The following is a 13,997-nucleotide window of genomic DNA, read 5'->3' as shown; positions in this document are numbered from 1 at the left end:
AAATTTTAAAAATTAAAAATTAAAAAAACTTAGACAAATAGGTGATTTTTGTTAAAATTTGCAAAATAATATTATTTTAAAAATAATAATTTAAATTGAGATTGTTTTGGAACTATTTGGAAATTTAACATTTTTTTTTCCTAAAATCCAAGGTTTTCAAACCCAGACCGGACCGAGAGGTCGAACCGTGAAAATCGAAAATCGGGATGAAAATTGATTTCTTAAGCATAAAAAACGGGATTTTTTGTTAATTCCGTGAATCCCTTAAAACCGGGGTTGGACTGCACGAACCAGTGGCAAGAACCGTGAACCTCTTAGCATTTTTTTTTTTATTTTAAATTTGATAAAAACAACTTAACACAATTTTATTATACTTAATTAAATTATCCATCTCTTACAAGGAATAAAAAAAAAATTATAATTAAAATCTTTCAAAGATATTCAACTTTACTTCAAAAATCAATCATAAATTTTAATGTTTTCATGGTTATTATTTTATTTTATTAACTTTCTTATTTAATTATTAAATATATGCTTGAAAATCATTAAATTTCCCTCACATATATAGATATATTGTCAATTTTGCTAGTTTTATAAATTTAATATCTATATTTAGGCTTTAATTAATTATTAAATTAATTATGACGTCATCACGGTTCAATCCCGATTTGACCTCAAAAACCTTGAACCTCTTCTTTTACGGTTAAATAAACGGTCTGAGTCTGAAAACCTTGCTAAAATCAAGTTAGCTCAAATCGTGTTTTGAAAACATGTTTTCAATTTAAACTTAACAAAATCAGGTATATTAAACCCAAAAAAAAAAAAAAAAAAGTTCCCAAATAACTTCAAAACAATACTAATTTAAATAATTAATATTAAAAAGAGATTAATTTATAAATTTAGCCGAGAACTTTCACTGCTGTGAATGCTGACTCTTATTTATTTATGTACTTTTAAAAAGCAAAGCAAAACACATTGCAACTCGTAATTCTTAACATTAATCGTAGTCATGCTTTTCTCATCAACTTCCTCCGAGCCCTTTCTCCCCCATGGTACTTTTTCTTTTTTTGAGGAACAGGTCATGGTACTTCAATGCAAAAAAATTCAGAGGGCATGCTTGCTACTGTGCTGACGGATTTATGTAAAACAATTGGCCATCACTAGTATCTGGAGTAATGAACTCAATGACCCAAATAAGTAACCAATTCATATGATTCAATCTGGAAAATCAAATATAAATATTGCTGGCAATGAAAAAAGTTTAATTTTCATCTTTAGTACTAGATTATTTTGGGCAAACATATCAAATATAATCATTGATACTCTAATCTTAAAGAGGCAAACAAATTGCTTACAGGTCATTTAATCACATATTTAGAGCATCCACACCAGCTCGTGTAAATTTATCATCTATTTTACATGGAAAAAGCTACTTTTTCTATTTTACACTATCACATTTCTAAAACACTCACATCTGTTCATCTATTTTACAAATCTATTCTAATTAAATAATATTATTTATTGTTTTTTTATTATTAGTTATTAAAACCGTTTCTTTCTCTCTTTCCCTACCCGTTTCTCTCTTTCCACACCCATTCTCTCTTTCAGCTCACTCACCCGTTTCTCTCTTTCCCTCACTCACTCCCAGCTCGCCGACCTAGCCGATCTAGCTTACTCCCAGCTCGCCGATCCAGCTCACTCCTAGCTCGCTGTTGCCGCTGCCTCAGCCACCAATCGATTCGGCCTCCATTTCGCTTTTGCCCTCCCTCTCTCCTCCACAACCAACCCTTCGCCTCCCACCTCCAACCGACGACAGCAATGGAAGATTCGGCGGCAGCAATGGAAGACCTGACAGTAGCAGTGGTAGCAGATCGGGCAGCAGATCCGGCTCCTTTGGGCTGCGTTTTCTGGTGGGTGTGGACTGTTTTTGGGTTGGGTTGATTTTTGGGTTTCTTTTGATTTTGGGTTGGGTTGATTTTTGAGTTTCTGTTGATTTTGGGATATTTTTCTATGCTAGGTTGCGGTGTTTGGTGGTGGCGCTGGCGCTGGCACTGGTGCTTGGATATTCTTCTTCCTTGCTGCGCTAGTTTGTTGCAGTTTGATAGAGGAGAGAGAAAAAAAGAATAAAAAATTATTTACACATTGAACAGTAACCGTGCATATATGCACGGTTACTATTCATATACATATGTGGGTGTATATTTTACACATCTTTACACCCACTGATGTGGGTGTTTTTTTGCCTAAAATGTGTAAAACTTGCACCTTTTTCTATTTTAGAGGACTTTACATGAGTTGATGGGGATGCTCTTAGATTTAGATTTCTTTAGAATAGGATACTAGAGTATAAAATCCATCATTTTATTGATTGATAGCACATTGAAGAATGCGATTCGAGGAATGAGACACTAGTACTAAACTAGGGTAATGATATTTTAGCATTTCAATGCTGGATGGAATTTCCGGGAAAATCATATTCTTGTATGCGTTAGATTAGATCTCCATTTTCATGGGAACATCACAGATTCTACGCAAAGAGATTCAAACTTTAAATTTGGAAAAATTATGGAGACAGAACCTTTTTTTTTTTGGGTGGAATTTTACAAATATTATTAGTATATTACAGTATTACCCTTTGATAAGGGTATTTTTGGCAAGCAAAGCCTATGAAGGCTAATGGTACCAACGGAACCGTTGGCCCCATAAAAGCCGACGGAGCTTACAAATGATGATATAACCATAAAAGCTGACGGACGCATCTCCCCCATGAGCTAACAGAAGATCCTTGAGCGATTGGTGACCATAGACCGACGGAGTGGAAAAGCTGACGGGTCCTACATGGCCTTGCATATCACGTACAAAAGCCCTACTACTCACATGGAAAGACACCCTAAAATCTCAGAAACCCTAATATCAGATCTTCTCTATAGGGAAAAATTCCCACTCTTAAGGGATTTGGATTCGCTACTCTCCATTATATAAGCACTAGGCCTCTTCTTTTCTCAGGTACGCAGAAAATCACTAGCTCTCTCACTATAGAGTTCTTAGAAATTTCTCATTTGCTAACTTAACCTTCAGAGGGTTTTTGGTTGGTATCACACCGGTGCCTTTTGTTTGGTCCTTGTGTTCTTACTCCGCAGGTACTCATCAGCGTGATTTGGAGCCAACAACTCACTAACGATTATAGCACATCATCACCCTTGAATTTTGACAGGAATATGAATTTAATCCTTGAATTCTTTATTTGAATAATTAATTCCTTTGACTTTGAGTTTGTTACGAATCAAAAATCCTAACCATTCTCCCATTTTTAAATAAATAAATCCCTAACGATTCTTATGAATCTTATCATGTGATCTATACATGGTAAAAATGATGTTTTTAAAATTATCGATATGTGGAAGAACCACATACACATAAAGTAAATATATCCGTTAATATTTAATTGAAAATATCAATTTCAAAAAAATGAAAATACTAACAAATGGTTTAATTTGTCACAACTTTAAATTTCAGAGGTTGATTCAAGGACTAAATCGTTACCCCTGTTAATGTTCAAGGATATTATTTGTATAGACACTTGTTTTTGGGATTAGAATTCATCCCAGTCTCTTATGATAACTTTACAGTGGAATTATTAAAATTTTGACCTTTTATTGGTAAATTAGTGGTTTATATTTTACTAGACATCAAACAAACATGAAACATTTTATATTCCTATAAAAAAAACATTTATATCATCATTTTGCACTGGTGGCTCTACTTGTCAAAAAAAAGAAAAGAAAAATTATATAAATAATCATTTTAAACTAATATGTTTTGTGACCATCCTGACTTAAAAAAAATGTATATATATACTTAAAAAAAATATTATATACTAAATTAACCTATTTTGACCACCCTAATAAAATGTTGAACGCCTTTACTTGAGAATCATAAGAATTTGAGTTCAATAAATATAAGAATAATGCTACATCCACAACTTTTTTATAATAATTTCACAATAAATCTTATGTGGTAAGCTGTTACTAATTCTAATTCGGGTTCAATATTGAGATGTGTTACCCACCAATAACAAGCTAACAACTTGTTGCATAAGATTTGTTATGAAATTATTGTGGTTACTTTATTATTCTCATATTAGCATTTTCAATTTGTACTTTATCTTTTATTAATCTATTTTTTTTTTCTTATTCTCTATGTTAGTACAATTATTTTTTAATATTTTATGTATTTGCCTTTTTTTTTTTTTTTTTTTTTTTTTTGTGACGTTGATATATTCAAATTGTCTCTTTATTAAATTTTGTATAATTTAAGTTTTTTAGTGACCACCCTAAAAAAAATTCATAGAACCGTCACTGTCATTTTGAATATAAATCCTTAGTATTACTTTTTGTGACTAGTAGAACATGGAATAGAATATAAAAGGCTAAAATGCAAAACTGACCATCTAACTTTGCGTTCGTTCATTTCAGTCCTTTAAGTTTCAGATTTATTCAATTAAGGTCTTTCTGTTAACTTTTTTTAAAATTTTTTGAAAAATAAATCTGGAAAATATTTTTCAATCATTAATTGAATTTTTTTAATTTAAAAATTTTGGAGAAAAATTTATAAAATTGAAAAATTAACCACAACATATAACAAAAGTTGATGGAAAAGCTTTAATTGAATAAACTTGAAAGTTAAATGACTGAAATGAAATCTGAAGAAATTTAAAATATCAATTTTGCATTTTACCCAATATAAAAAGTGGTGCATAAAATTTTTATATCATTAATTTGACATCTATTTGAATAATTGATGATATGATATTAAAAAAAAAAAAAATCAAAACCTCTCATTTATGTTTGAAAAATTAAGATTTTAAGAATTGTAGAGAATAATTACCTTAGAGCTAGATTCCCTGTATTAAGAACCCTCGCAAAAGTTATTCAAACAGTTTTGGGGATTGAGAAGTCTTTGTGTAGCTAGGTTTTAACTAGACTCTTCCGAGTTCATAAAAAATAAAAACCCCAAAAAGAGATAAATGAAATTGGGCATCATATTCTCAAATTATCTGGGAATATGGTTCCCATGGTCATACAATTTCTTAGATTTTTTTTTTTTTTTTTAATTTAAATAAAATACATCAATCAAATTTTACCAATGAAGTATTTGGATTTTGGAAACGACCTTAGGAATATTTCTTGTGAGCTGCTAATCTATGGAACACATGAGGAACAAGTAATATTTTTTCTTTATTCGAAAGGTCATTTCAAAATTTCTACGTTAATTAAAGAATCTCCAAACAATTATTTTTTCTGTTCCTATAGTTAGCATGGAGAATTACATAAATTGTCTTACAGAAGAACCATCTCTGAACTCCCTCTCACTTGCTCTCTCTCTCTCTCTCTCTCTTCACTGGTACCCTTCTTGTGTGTTGAAGTTCCAAATTTCCATTTGTTAAGAGCTCAACAAGTAAAAAGATTTTTGTTTTTTTGGTTCATGGAAATCCATTATGGACTTCATTTTTTTTTTCTTTTAATGCCTTGAATATAAAGTTTCATTAATTTATATTTTTTGGAATGCTAAATTATTGCTAATATAATTTTCTTCCGTTTCCTACTTTTATTTTTGGCTGGCTGCATCCATTCCTAGAAACAATGTGGTTACTGAATAATGTCTCATATCATGTACTATTATTGTTTGTCATGTAAATTGTGACCATCATGCGGCAATGGCCTTGTACCCAAGTGGCACCTGGGTTCCTATGTGACCTGTTGCTTGGGGGTTCTATATCCCGCACTTACAAAAAAAAAAAAAAAAAAAGTGTGACCATCATGCAAGACCAATCACAATTTTGGCTATTTTGACTTCCCAAATTGTATTTGTTATTATTTTTATGAATATTGCTATTTTTTCGGATGCTGTCATGACTCTTGATTGCACTAATAGCAAAGATCTTTCTTTTGAACACTTCAACTCTCCTGAAGCTCTATCTCTCTGTGTTTTTTGCACTCTCTGGAACTCACATGGTGGTTAAAAATGGGTCTCCATTTTTTTGCTTTAGCTCTCACAAGGCTGAATGGCCTCATTTTCTTTCTTCTTTCTTTCAGCGTGTGAGCAGGGCCGGCTCAAGATTGTTTGAGGCCTAAGACGAGAATTTTATAGAGACCTTTTTACATCTAAATATCACTTAAATAATTTTTATTTAATTTCAAATCCATTATTAATTCTTACTTATTAATATGACTAATTCATCCAAAGTGAGCTAATAATAATTACTATATAGGATTTACAAATTGGCATATCACCAATAAAAGAAAAGTTATTCAAACATTCATTTTATTATATCATTTAAGTAACATCGATCATATTCCTGTCACATCAGTTTGTAAATTTTTTTTCTAAAATTTGTACTAGCTTTATCATTTTTCATACACTTAATGGTGACTATGCTGTATTTTTATTAATTGTTTTTTTTTTTTTTTTTTTTGTGTGGAGAAAATGCTAAACTTATTACAAATTTTACTACAAAAAGCTTATAAACTAATGTGACAATGAGGCAGCACTTCAACAAAAGAATAAATGAGTATTAAATTACTTTATAGGGGTTTCATTTAACCCCTTGGTCAGCACGTAACGCCGCCCCTGGGTCAGAGAGTATTGAATTACTTCATTGGTGGCATATCAATTTGTAAGACCTATGTAATAAAGCTTGTAATATACTAGCATAACTTTAATATTTTAGGCATTCTTAAGATTGTGATAAAATATACACTAAACTCACATTTTTTATTTAATTAAGAAAAAAAATAAAAACTTATTGCCCCATATTTGGGGGCCTTAGGCTATGTCCTAGATGGCCTAGGCCTAGGGCCGGCCCTACGTGTGAGACACGATTGGCATCACTTCTTGTTAAGAGAAGTCTAACTCGTCTCAAGGCATGAAGACAAGCTCATAAATGAGCTTTGACAAATGTGGCAAGCAAGTGAGCTGGGCCCACACAGTGCTTTGCATCGTATTTTGTATTGGCAGAAAAATGTAGTTTATTTTATTCTTTAATTTATTTTTGTTATTATTTAATTTATTTTTTCTATTATTTATAAGTTTTATTTTATTTTTTGATATTATTTATAAATCTTACCATACTATTTTAACTAACTTTTAATTCTATCTGTGGTCTTTTAGCAAAAAGATTTCGATTTAACTGACTCTTAATAGTGCCACTTCCTGCCAATTAAAATGGCACCATCTTCAGTCCTACTTCTCATTAGTCTGTAAGGAAGATCAGCAGAGCCACAAAATTCTACGCCATTCCGTCCACCCTACAACATGTCACGGCTACCTCTCTGTCCTTTCTACCTCCTTTTTTGCTTCTTCTCCCTTCTTTCAGGGATCCAAACAGACGACCTTCAAATTCTCATGAAACTAAAACCCACCTTTCTACAAACATCAAACACCAGTGCTTTCAGTTCTTGGGAATCCAGCAATTCCACCTGCAATTTCACTGGAATCACCTGTAATTCAGACAATTTTGTTACAGAAATCGAACTTTCAAACCACAGTTTAACTGGGGTTCTTCCCCTTGATTCCATATGCCACCTTCAATCATTGGAAAAGCTCTCGTTCGGGTTCAACAGCTTGAACTGTCCAATTATGGGCGAGTTGAAAATTTGTGTCAGCCTACAGTACTTGGATTTGGGCAACAATTTTTTCATGGGGTGTTCGGTTCCGGACATATCTGTATCTCGATGGAAGCAAATTTTCAGGGACTTTCCCTTATAAATCTCTCCAAAGCATGATCGGTCTTGCTCACCTAAGCCTTGGAGATAATCTTTTTAATCCTCTTCTATTTCCAAAAGAGGTGTTGAAGCTTACCAACTTGACTTGGCTGGACCTATATGGCTGAAGTAGCCAAGGAACAATTCCAGTAGAGATTGGAAACCTTAAAGAACTTATCTACTTGGACCTTTCCTACAATAACATGACAGGGAAAATCCCAATTGAGATTGGAAACCTAGTCAACCTCAGGGAGCTTGAGCTCCCTAACAACTCTTTCACAGGAAAACTTCCTGTCGGTCTGAGAAACCTCACAAAGCTTGAGGAATTTGATGCTTCATTGAACTATCTTGAAAGTGATCTATCCAAGTGGAGGTTCTTGAACAACCTGTACTCCGTTTGATACATCCACTCAAATACATGTTTTCAGTTTTTAAACAACATTACACATATTTCTACACTTTTTTTATTTACATGTATTTTCACACATGTTTTTAAACAACCATTTTTAGTTTTCAAGTGCACGTATCAAACACCTCCCAGGTTTCTCTATATCTACTTGAGAACAACCTCTCTGGCCAAGTACCGTTTGAGTTTGGCAAGTTCAAGAAGCTTGTGAACCTTTCTTTATACAGGAACAGCTTCACAGGTGCCCTGCCTTAGGAACTTGGCTCTTTAGCAAAATTCTACCGCATTGACGCGTCTGAGAATTTCTTTATCGGTCCAATTCGGCCGAATATGTGCAAGCAAGGTACTATGCGCTTTCTTCTTATGCTTCAAAACAATCTCACCGGTGAAATTCCAGCAAGTTACGCTAATTGTTCTACTCTACATCGTTTTAGAGTCTGTAATAACTCGCTTCCGGGTTCTGTTCCTGCTGGAATCTGGGGATTACCTAACGTGAACATAATTGATATACCATTGAATCGTATCAATGACCCAATCACATCAGATATAAAAAATGCCAAGTTTCTTGGACAGTTATTTGTGGCAAACAATCGCTTATCCGGTGAATTATTACCCGCCGAGATTTCAGAAGCCACGTCTTTGATTTCAATTAATCTGAATGAAAATCAGCTTTCAGGTAGTATACAGCAACTTCCAACTTCTCTAACATCATTTCTTATCTCAAACAATAGACTGACCGGTGAGATCCCACATACGATTTGCAATGTAAGTTTTCTTGAACTCTTGGATATATCTAATAATAGTTTGAGTGGTAAGATTCCAAAATGTTTGGGAAATTTCTGTGATAATCTTGTGGTGATGAATTTGCAAATGAATAACTTTCACGGCACCATCCCTGATACATTTGAAAATTGTTATCTATTAAGAACTCGTCTTCATTGGCAATCAATTAGAAGGGTTGTTGCCCAAATTTTTGGTCAACTGTAAAAATTTGGAAGTTCTTGACCTTGGAAATAACAAGATAAATGATCGTTTCCCCTGTTGGTTGGAGGCTCTTCCCAATCTGCATGTTCTTGTCTTGAAATCCAATAGATTCTATGGTCCTATAGGAAATCATAACACTAGTGGAATATTTTTCCCTAAGCTACGAATTCTTGACCTCTCTCACAATAAGTTTAGTGGTCTTTTACCAAGATATTATTTTGAAAACTTGAATGCCATGATGATTAATGAAGATAGTAAACATGAACCACAATATTTGGGTGAACTTTCTTATTATCAAGATTCTGTGGTGTTAACAGTGAAAGGGTTGGAGATTAAACTGCAAAGAATCTTAACTATCTTCACAACAATTGATTTTTTGAGTAACAAATTTGAAGGAGAGATTCCAAAAGAACTTGGTGGGCTTATAATTCTTCGCTTGCTCAACCTTTCCCATAATAGCCTAACCAACCATATCTCGTCATCATTGGAAAATTTGTCACAACTTGAGTCCTTAGACCTTTCTTCCAATAAGCTCACTGGACAAATTCCTATTCAATTAACAAGTCTAACATTTTTGGCCAAGCTAAACCTTTTGCAAAAGAACCTTACGGGCCCATACCTCAAGGCAAGCAATTTGGTACGTACATTTGAAAACAACTCATATTATGACAATTTGGGATTGTGTGGACTTCCTTTGCAAATCAAATGTAGCACTAATGATCTGTTGCCACCACCACTACCATTAATATTCGAAGAAGACAATGATTCGATATTTGCAAGTGGACTTAGTTAGAAAGTTGTGTTAATGGGCTATGGATGTGGATTTTTGGTTGAATTGGCTATGGGATGTGTTGTGTTTAAAAGAGGAACACCTCAATGGCTTCTAAGGTTTGTTGAAGGAGATCGAAAAGGAAAGATGAGAAGGCATAATAATCCAAGATCGAGGAAAAGAAGAAATTAATGCATTTAAGGGTGCTCTAATTGGTGAGTTTGACAAACTTCTCTTTAGAATAATATGTGTCATGGTTTTATATAATCTTGCCTTAGAAATAAAGTATTTTGTAATATATAGTATTCTACAATTTTTCTTTATGTTTCCTACAAGGTATTGTAGAAAGTGACAGCGCTTTTTTTTCTCTACTAAGATTATTAGCCTTTATCTTACAGCAAAGCGTTAGAATGGTGTATGTCGAAGAGTATAGTATACTAGCTTGTATGAATTATGGTGTCGTTCTCTTCTTTCTAGAGTAACATTCAACTTTTATAAATGTGTGTATATTTGAGGATATTCTGTTTTGAGATTGTATGGTAGTTGGGTTGATCTTATGCTTAGTTGGGCTTCTATGTTATGTTTGTTATATTTAAGGGTATTTTGTGCGTTGGTTTGTTTGTTTGAGACTCTGTGACAAGTGGGCCTTGGTTCGCTGTGGAATTATGGGCTTTTAAGGGATGGACTTGTGCTCTGTCAAAGCTTATCTCTCGGGCCTATAGTCTGTAGAGATTGAAGTGGATGCTAAGTTAGTTGTGGATATCTCGTCCAATGCCACTCCAACTGATAATCCCTTGTTTTCTCTTGTTGATGATTCAGGCATCTAATCTCTCATTTCAGCAAGTAAAGTTGAGCCACTGTTTCAGGGAATGCAATAGGTGTGCTGATGCCTTAGTGAAGAAAGGGACCAGCATTGCCTTGGATTATATATTTTAGTAGTCCTTTTGTGGACTTTCTTTCTGCTTTATCTTCGGACTGCAGTGGATGTTATGGACTCCTCATGTCGGAGTGAATAATTTTTTGTCCTAAATTTTGTGTTTTACTATATATTCTACCAATAACAACTTACTATATATGCTTTGTTTTTACTTCCTTATAAGATAACTAAACTTTAAAATGGCAAGAAAATCAAATTCTTCATGTTCATGTTCAAATTCTTCACGTTCACATCAAATTTATTCTGTAATTTGCACTCTAAAAGGATTAGATTGTGAAAATTCTTTCTAACATGCTTCTAGTTCTCTTTGCTTGAAGATAAGGCAGTAATAAAATAAATAAATAAATAAAAACATAGATATAGGACGCTTAAAGTTGACTTCGTCTCCATGTCATTGATTTAATTTGGTTGCTTTAAAGTTTTTTTTTTTTTTTTGAGGAAATGCTTTAAAGAATTTTAAACGCGCTCTCTGAAACTGGGAGTTTAAGCCGAAATCTTTAACACCAAGTGAGCAGGTAAGCCTCCAAGATTCAAAAAAGCAGCCAATTGTTTTTTCAAATGTGTCCAGCTTAGGACACTGATCTCAACCTTTCAAAGAATAAAATTATAAAATACTAAGTAGAAAATCTAGCACTTATAACCCATGATAGAAAATCTAGTATAAGTTTAGAAAATTGTGAATACAGTTCAATCTAAAAACAAAGCTACATAATCATTGGATCACTAGGGGTCTGTTTGGATACCGCTTATTACTGAAAACACTGTAGTAAAATAATTTTTAAATGTGTGAATAATGTCATAGAACCCAGTTTTTTAAAAAAAGTTACTGAATATGGTACTTGTGAGTCCTGTGAACAATGCACAAGACTCACAAGAAAAAAGGCTTCCGCTAGGAAACGCGCAAAACGCATTTCCCAAACAGAGGCTAGTTCCTTTTTATGTGATTTAGCAAGGGCAGTATGGTTTGGAACAACTTCTTTTTCTTTTCTTTTTTTTGGTTAAAGGGAAATACAATAAAAGAAACTAAGAAACTGAAAACAACTCAGGACAACGCCTGGCCACACCAACCCCAGAGAGATCAAATTCAACAATAGCAATCATATCCTCAGGAGGATTATTCATTACAATGAAACTCTGGTCTTGATCCGTGCCTTTCCTCGCCAGGTAGTCCGCACTTCCATTGGCTTCTCGATAACAATGCTTTATCCTGATTTGAGGGATCATGGATATCAACTTCCTGCCGTCCTCAATGATAGGTGACAGTGAGTTATTAGTGTAATTGGAGTTTCGTAACATGTCCACAACAGACTTCGCATCCAACTTAATCTCCACCATAACCAAATTCCGGTCTACGCAGAGCATCAAACCATCTCGAATTGCCCACAGCTCAGCCATTAAACTCATTGCTATTCCAATTTTTCTGGAAAAACCCACTATCCATCTGCCAGTCCAGTCTCGAATAACACCACCTCCACCAGCTAGACCCGAGTTTCCCAAAGAAGAACCATCGGTATTTAACTTCATCCACCCCTGTTCAGGTTTGCTCCAATGGACTTGTTTTATCACTGTGTGAGGCTTACCTTTCTTCGAATAGGCGCAAAAGAAAAATTCTATCGATTTGCTCATAATGTCTTTAGCCATATGAGGATTCTGAGAATGATTGCTGAAGACAAATTGGTTCCTGCTTTTCCAAATAGCCCACACAGCAAAGGAAAAAATTATATTCCAAGGGGAATGATTTTCATTCGACGCTTTATCATACTTACCATTGGTAGCCATCCAATTATCCAAATTTGATACAAAGAATTCTCTGTCAATACCCATTGCACCCAACTCATCCCACACCGGTTTAACCAATTCACAATTTCGGAGAGCATGAATAATAGTTTTTGTTTCTTTCAAACACCGAGGACAGCGAGAATCCACCTCCATTCCCCTAGCAGATAAACAGCCATTAACTCCAATGCTATTATGGGCACACTTCCAGAGAAAAAATTGAATCTTTGGAAGAGTTTGAAGCTTCTAAATCCAATTTCCGCCGAAAGCTAAGTTTTGACTCAAACCATTAGCCATCCTGTAAGCACTACTTAAACTAAAATCTCCACGAGGAGAGTCTGCCCACATTAATTTATCTCTACTGGTAGAAGCTAAAGCATACGGAATTGCTTGAATTTCCAGCTTAATGGAGGTAGGAAGCTCAAAAGGAATAAGGTCCCACCTCCACCCCCCAGGCATTGCTATATCCTTCACCTTCCACTCCGAAACCCCCAGAGGCAGAGGACCATAAACTTGCTGCCTTAGAGATCCCTTCTTTGACCAGGCATCATACCAAAAGCTTAAGTTGCTATCTTTTCCAATCACCCATCTAACACCTTGTTGGAATAGATCTGCTCCCTTATTCATCCCTCTCTAGATTTGGGACCTTGGCAAGATGCTTGAGTTCCTAGAATTAGTTCTTCTATTCGAACAGTACTTAGCTTTAAGCACTCGCGCCCATAAACTCTCCTCTTCCATTTGGAACCTCCAATTTAACTTTGTTAGCAGAGCCTTGTTCCTCCCCCTAGCACTTTGCAGCCCAAGACCACCTTCACTTTTTGGTTGGGTCACTTTCCCTCAACCAACCCAATGAACTTTCCTCACCGAATCTGTTGAACCCCACAAAAAATTTCTGTTTACCTGATCAATACCCTCTAGAACTCTATTCGGTAAAAGACTACACTACATCACATAAGCAGGGATGGTAGAGGATGAAGCCTGAATGAGCACAGCCCGGCCCGCTGGAGAAAGGAGCTTAGCCTTCCATCCCGCGAGTTTGTTCTTCACTCTATCCAAAATGAAGTTATAGTCTTGTGAAGAAGAGCCAGGGTGCTTGATAGGAATTCCTAGGTACTTACCAAGATTGGGAGTGGACGCAAAACCCAGAGTGTCACAAAAGGTCTCCCTCGTATCTCTATCCACATTTGGAGAAAAATAGACCCGAGATTTAGCTGCACTAATGGTTTGACCCGTTTCACTACAAAACTCCTCTAGCTCCTCTCTGATAGTTGTGCAATTCATATGGTCAGCCTTAGCAAAGAGAACAATGTCGTCGAAGGCTATGCCACCTTGGGAAGATTTAACCGGAACCCAAAGCTTCTG

The 13,997-nt window shown here is 34.7% G+C and overlaps 1 pseudogene; it reads left to right on the top strand.

Moving 5' to 3' along the window:
• The first annotated feature begins 7,314 nt into the window (after nucleotides 1–7,314).
• Nucleotides 7,315–10,890, top strand: LOC115954512 (annotated as a pseudogene).
• The last annotated feature ends 3,107 nt before the right edge of the window (nucleotides 10,891–13,997 follow it).

The sequence above is a fragment of the Quercus lobata genome, chromosome 8, assembly GCF_001633185.2.
Source record: "Quercus lobata isolate SW786 chromosome 8, ValleyOak3.0 Primary Assembly, whole genome shotgun sequence".
NCBI lineage: Eukaryota > Viridiplantae > Streptophyta > Magnoliopsida > Fagales > Fagaceae > Quercus > Quercus lobata.
This window is presented reverse-complemented; position numbering and strand designations above follow the sequence as displayed.